Raw genomic sequence first — 7,315 nt, forward strand, 5'->3', positions numbered from 1 at the left:
TAATCTAGACACAGAGGCCAACAGTTAATAGACCTTTTCACTACTATATCATTTTAGTCTACTTAAAATACATCTATAGACCAAAGGGGTAGAAATACTCCTGGAGAGAAGTACGTACTTGTACTTTAACTCCAGAGCATGACAGAAGTCCAAGAAGCTGTTTTAATAGTTAGCAACTGTGAAAAATGTTACAGAAACAGCAGCTAGTATAGAAAAAGCTGTGAGAAACAGTGCCTTCTGCAATGCAACGTATCACTGCAGGCAGCCATGTTGCAATTTTTTACTATTAATCACCAATGTAAAACCCGAATATGTTTTGAACCTACGGGTTTCAAGAATACTCGCTTTCATCATATTCCAGTCTTCTGGATTACTTTACACAAGATGAAGATTCCCCGTTCCCGATACAAATCTCATGTTCTCACCTGTCCACGTTAACGCACTCCGTAATTCAGTTAGTACTATTGCTGCAGTAATGCCTACAGTGAATGGATGGTAATCGCTACACCAGATCTTTATTTAACCAAATGCATGACTTACACTTCTCTTAGCTTTCCGAAGTCACACATGTGTATAAGGGCCTGGCATCCTTGACATCATTAGCCTATTTATTATCTTAAGCAGGTTTAATATTGCAAGAATGGGAATTTAGTTCCTTATTTCCTCCATTTTTCTTTTACCCAACCCATCAGGCACTAGGGATTTTGTGCAAAGATTCAGGAAAAGGAATGACGTTTTAGAAGCAATATTAAGTACATCTCTTCCCAAGTCTGACCTTTTCTACAGTTCTGCAGTGCCCCCAGAAGTAAGGGGACAGGCTCAGATTCAACTCATATACAACTGTTTAAAAAGCCATCAACTGTGCCACGTAGTAACTGCAAATGAAAAATACCATCACCAAATGACAAATGGCTTGCTTGCAAACGGTGCTTTCTCCCAGAAATCTGTCTAATAGCAGAATCCTTGGAAACAACGTTCCCGTGGTCATGAACATTTGCTTCCATGGTATTCAGATAATACCCTGCAAGTTCTGTACCATACATATAAAACCCCATTTCTTTCAAGCTCCACTCTCCTGTTCAACCCCCGGAAACGCATTGGTGCTGTATACAATCCCTGCATTGTCCCCATCCCTGTAATACATCCCATAAAAACTTTGAGACATTCATGTTTTCCCCCTACCTGCCAATACACTGCTACTTCCATGCTTTGCAAGGCTGTACAGGTGAAAGATATTAGTCTAACCCAAAAGTTACACCTGTCCCAGGGGAGAGACACTAATAAGTTCAGCTGCATTCAGACCACAAGTTATCCCGATATAGAACGCAATCATTTCTCAAAGCATGGTCTTCCTCACGTGAAATGGCTATGGTGAAAGGTAATCTCTCACAAAAAAAGCTGTGACAATTTCATCTGGAACCAAGACAGAGCAACTGAAAAGAGAATTTATGTCAACAGTGAGGGGTGCCCAAGATAATGTAAATATTCCAGAGATGCATTGAAGTGAAGATGCAGAACAACTCTCTTCAAAATAAATAAATAAATTAAGTGCTCATTTAAGGAGACACCTTTGAATACTCATTTGTGGAATATGGTACAAACCACAATGGAATTTTATTTCTGATACCCATTTATGTTTCTAAGCAATACAAAAAGCATACCCAGGGAAAAGTTACAGTGAAAATAAAAAGGTACAGATCAGAGTAATTGCATTATGAAGAAATATCAGTGCAGGCTGAGGTAAAGATTAAAAAAAAAAAAAATGGACAAATTCAGTTCCTGAGCAATTGATTCTGCTCTGAAGCTGTGCCTCAGCATATGGAAAGCCGCACAGAACAGGGCCACTCGGTCACACCCAGGACAGACTAAGACAGAAGCTTAAAAAGACCTTTTTTTACAGCAGAGCCAGGCTGTTTGGAACAGGAAGAAGGCAGAAGGCTTCACTGGCATATATTCTATGTATACGTTATGTTCCTTGGTATACATTGTCTGTATTTGTTTACATGGTCCTTCTATGTAACTAGATGAGGGAAAAACTGCTCTAAAGATCCCAACAGAAATATGCAATATCAGCTTCTTGTGCCTACCACAAATCCACCTCCTACCTACTGCCCTTGGAGTCAAACCCACACTGTTCTTCAAGATCTATTCTTCCAGCTGTTCTTACCTATTTTGCTTTCCTAAGTTTCCAGGCTCTGGGACAGCACAGCAGCACGCTCATCCCTGGCACGAAGGAAGTTTGATTAGAAGGCAGAGTAAATGTAGGCAAGGCAATAGCAATAAAGAACTGGGAAACAAAGGGCTCGGTCACTGAGCAATCCTGCACTGCAGCTGCCTTCAGCCGTCGCTCTATCAAATGGATTCCCTTCCTCCCTCCCACCCCGCAAGACCAAATGTCTTACTAATAGACTGCAGTTAATCATCAGCTATGAAATTCATCTCTTTTGATAAGGAGATTTAGAGGAGAGCACGTTATGTAATAAGAACATGTTTTGTAGATAGGCAAACGACTAGATGACTGCAACATCACCCTGAAAATTGTTTAGCAAGATCCTTCATACCTACTGGTTTTCCACTCTAAAAAATACAGCTACAACCCCAAATTCACATGGAATTTTGGTTAAATAAGCATTTCTCCATCCCCAAAGAATGTAAGATTTCAACTACCATGAAATCTCTAAAAGTCAAAACATTCTAGTAAGTATTTCTAAGGGTAAACATAGTGCTGAAGACAGCTTAGAAACATTAACACATTAAAATCACTTCAAATGTTTAAATATGCTGATACTGTCTGGAAATCATACCCACACCTCCAGCCTTACAAACCACATTCCTCAAACCTTACTCAGATCAACGGCAACTCTCATCGCAGCTCTCACCTTCCAGATCTTCACTATAATCGCTTAGATGCAAAACAGAAGTGCAGAGACCCCTGTAATTGCATTTGGGGAATAATTTATATCAGCAATACACAGAAAAGCACGTAGCCAAAGGCTAGCCACTGATATTATCAAGCCCTTTTACATCAAAAAGCTTGAAAGGGGAAGCGAAGAAAAGAGAGCGTATATAGAATATGCTCCCAGAGATGACACAGCTTTCCTGATTATATGCCTAATAGAGGTAATGAGTACATTAGGATCACCTGTTCCAGCCTCCCCTACAGATAGCCCAGAAGATTTCCCCATACTAAGTCCTGTTAAAAACAGACCTGCCTCTAGAAAAAAACAGCCTTGGTTTAAAGTTTTTTTAATGAGGAAAAACTTTAAGAACTTATTAGTCTAACGAGTGCTGTTATTTTAAAAAACTGCACCCTGTGTCTAGCTGCAGGATGTCCAACTTCAAATTTCCAACACTGGATGTTGTTAAACCTTTTCTCTCCTCAGTAAAGGGCCCATACTTCACCTTGACATTTCTAGGCAGCGATCCAATCACTTTTTTCTTTCTTTTGGATCCACTCAAGACAACGTATGCTCCGAGTAGCTTTACAGCAAGGGGGCTTTTAAACATTTTATATACTGCAGCGGGCTGCACCTTGCACACAAATCTCTCACCTGAAGTGCGTACAGCAAAACAGTAACACCTGTGCACCTCACAGAATTTTCCCACCTGCTCCTCTATCTTCTCACATTAAAGGGCTACTCCCCGGCTGACTGCTCATCGACCTGTGCCAAGTTTTTTCCAAAAATCACTAACTCTGGGACGCAGAATCCCCTAACTCACTGTTCCTTGTAGGATGACTCCACGCTGGGTATGCTGAAAGGTGTACTGGCTACCTGCACGCAGTAACTACAAAGTAAATCAAGCTACTTTACGTAAGTGGTTTTCAGTCTCCATCATTTACTCCTTTCTTCGTACAGTCATATCATAAAATGTAAGTGTAGTAAGTAGACTATATTTTTCAAAGCACAAAACCTGGAAGAAAATTTCAGGTAGCACGCAACTGAGAGCAGATCTTCACCCGAGGGCCACAGAGCCACTCACCTGCTCAGTGACGAAGAGGACAAACAAGCTCCCGTTCCATATCACCCCTTCCACCGACCGATAACCGCGAACGGCATCGCCGACGGGCAAGATCCGCCACCTTCCATTTTCACGGTCACGTATGGTAAAAAGCATTAAAAAAAAAATAATTAAAAAAAAAATAAAACCCCACCCAACCATGCGGATACCTCCTGCCAGGTTATTAGTGCCAGAAGCCCCTGCTCTCCCCACGGGGGGAGCCGGGCCGGTTCAGCCCCCGCTCCACCGGGACCGCGCCGCGGGCTCCGTCCTAGTCCTTCTCTCGGGGGGATAAACCCCAAAACAACAGGAAAAAAAAAACCCCAAAACCAAAAAAAAAACCCGCAAAACCCCCAAACAGTTGCTGTTAAGAAAGAGGGACTTACCAGGAACCTCGGCAGGAGAAGGAAAAGACATACAAGCAGCAGCATCCCCGCCGAGGCTGCTGATGGCAACTCCGCAGCTCGGTGGAGCCGGGAGGTGAAGTCCCGCTCCCGGCTCAGGCAGGGAGCTTAGACACCCCCCCTCAAACCCCTCTACATCCCTTTACTCCCCCTTACACCCCCCTCCCGGACCCGGGGTACGGGCACAGGCTGGTCCCGACTCCCGCAGGTACCAGCCCTGCGGCAGCCAGCCTCGCCGCTGCCCCTTCCCCTCCCCGCAGCCCAGGGCTCCCGCTCCGCTCGGGGAGGGCTGGGAACCACCCGGGGGTGACTCACCACCGACAACGGAGCCCCCTCCCCCGACCCCCGGCCCCCGTCCCTCCCCGGCAGAGCCGTGCCGTACCGTGCCGTGCCCTCCGCCGCCGCCCCGCAGCGCCTCTCGCCGGCGGGAAGGGGCCGGACCGGGGCCGTCCCGTTCTCTTCCCTTCTTCTCCTCCCGCTCCCCCCCAACCACCACCTTGGCGAAGAGAGCGGGGTGGGGGGTGTCCGCTCCGTGGGGTGAGAAGCCGGGGGGTGTCCCCGGCCGATGGGAGATGGGGAAGGAGGGGCGGGAGGGTCCGCGGTGCGCTCGTTGCGGGAGGCGAGTCGGGGGGGTTCTGGGAATGGGCTTGGAAAAGGGAGGTGGGGGGGGGGGGAAAGGGTGTAACTTTGCCGTTTTACGGGGTTTCAGCCATTTAGTGAATAGGAGCTGGGTCCGTTCTGTGCGCGTTCAAACGGCAAAACGGTATTGAAGCGTATTAAAAAAAAAAAAAAAAAAAAAGGCACTTGCCGTAGCTGTCCTCCCCACAGCCATCTACAACAGTTCTTAAGATTCATGACCATCCCTTTTAGTGCTTCAAGGGAGCTAGATTTATCAAGCGGCTACAAGTATTGGAAAACATCCCAAATTTCAAAAGTAACCAGGCAAAACAGCATCTTGGTTCATCCAGATGAATCGAATGATTCATTCACCCTCACAGGCATCCTCAGGCACCTGAAGAGCTCGCTCAGCAGGCACGTAGGAAAGATAAAGAAACCAATTTAGCACTTGCATGTATTTCCCAACATGTTAAAATACGGGTTTGAAACTGGTGCAGTAAACAGAGGTAGGCCACATGAAAGTACTTAAGAGCTTTTCTTTTTCACAGCTGTAACTGATTTCAGAGCTGATCCGATTTTGTCACTTTCAGCAAATTCCAGGGCATGCAACCAAAATCTCCTGCTTGGTTTTCACACGTAAAATTTTAGCATAAAAATTGCAGTTTACGCACAGTAGCAACGTCACGTTACTTGTTACCTTCAAACTCCTAGCATTGCGTTTTTAAGAAACTACAGCGCTTGTATTATTCTAAGTGATGCGTATGTTGGGAAGTTTATATTTAGGAGGTAGAATGTTTACTTGGTTAGTTTCTAAATACAACTTCTTTGAAGGCTAGTTTGAGTTTTCTACATGTTATACTCACAACATCGTTCTTCAATTTGTTCAGGAAAAGCTACTGAAGGGATCTGCTCTAAATTAAATGCTCAGGTACCTCATTTGTCTGTAATTACCAGAATAACGCATTGGTCTCTATAACAGTGTGAATCCTTATCAAAAAAAGATGCACAGGTGAATATATTCTGTAATGCCTGGTTTAATGTTAAGTATTAAAACAACAGCTTCAGATTTATGTGGGTTTTTACAGTTTCATCTCACAAATGTGGTTGGGAGGGGCTGGCAAAAAGGAAGGGCTAATATCTGTCTGCACGGCAGCCTGAGAGCTCAGACAGAGTGTTACCACCCAGGATACCCAACTACAAGGTGAATTTCTGAGAAACATCACAGACCTTTTGTGCTTCTCTTGGAACAGAAAGCAGCCACTCTTAGAGACTGGAGACCCTTTATTATTTTAGTAGCACTGCCCCATAGCAATCCATATTTATTAAGTGCCCTTTGTGATCCATAACAGACCACGTGAACCGAGGGCTTTATAAATCAGGATTACAGAAATCTGTGGCCTCTTTAGAAGAAAGGTAAAGTATTCTTGCTGTTATTTCTTTGGTGGCTTCAATCTCCGTCAGTAACATTTGCATCACCGTAAAGAATTACCCCAGTACGGTTCTAGGCCGTAGCTTTATTAGGACTGACTCGTAGTACTCATGGCCCTTTTCCAGAGTGCTATGGCAACTCTCTTGTCCTCTGGGACAGCAATTTTCCAGTCAGTTTTCTTCTTTGGATACGCAACCGCTAACTCCATGCATCAGAAATCAAGGAACTTGGACAGTTACTGATATCCTGGTTCATACAGCCACAACATCTTTCCAAATGTGAAGAATTTGCATAAACTAGCCAGAGCTAAGTTCAATAACGTTAATGAACAACACCTAGTTTGCTTTCATTTCAGGTAGCATTAGAGAGTGCTCTGCAAGCTTTTATTTCTCCTTACCTTAATCTAATCTATCAGTAAATATCAGAAAACTAGGCTATTGATGCAATTTGCTAAACCAAAAGGTTTTGAGTAGGAAATCATGTGGCATGAAATAGAAATGAGATTTTTGTAATAAACACCTGTAGCTGTTAACAGTGAGGGCTGCTGGGGGATAACTATTTACATTTCACTCCTAAATAACATAGGTGCTAGGAGCAGACTTGGAGAACAAAATTTTAAAAGAAAGCTTTGCCAAGGAAGCTGAGATATGCAAGTTCTCATCGTCCAGCTGAGCACTCCCTGGATTGTTTTCCAAAAGTATAACTGCAGCCTTAATGAAGAGAGAGGATTGTGGTTTTTACTAACTCCTATTGCTCATGGTTTTGAGCTGTCGCTTGGTGGAGGTCTTCATAAAACCCCCCAGAGACTTCAGCAATGCCTTTCATCAATCGGAAAGTTATGGAAGCTACTTCAATATGAGTGTCC

The 7,315-nt window shown here is 44.1% G+C and overlaps 1 long non-coding RNA gene across 1 annotated transcript in view; it reads right to left on the reverse strand.

The window, feature by feature from the left end:
* LOC126053313 (uncharacterized) overlaps positions 1 to 4,076 on the reverse strand; it is a 31,628-nt gene extending 27,552 nt beyond the window's left edge. Inside the window, exons 1-2 of the long non-coding RNA XR_007510329.1 lie at positions 3,982 to 4,076; positions 2,168 to 2,223 (exon numbers count right to left, since the gene is read on the reverse strand). This is a non-coding gene — a long non-coding RNA (uncharacterized LOC126053313). The remainder of the gene's footprint in view (positions 1 to 2,167; positions 2,224 to 3,981) is intronic.
* Between the last annotated feature and the right edge of the window lie 3,239 nt (positions 4,077 to 7,315).

The sequence above is a fragment of the Accipiter gentilis genome, chromosome 32, assembly GCF_929443795.1.
Source record: "Accipiter gentilis chromosome 32, bAccGen1.1, whole genome shotgun sequence".
NCBI classification, from domain to species: Eukaryota; Metazoa; Chordata; class Aves; order Accipitriformes; family Accipitridae; genus Astur; species Astur gentilis.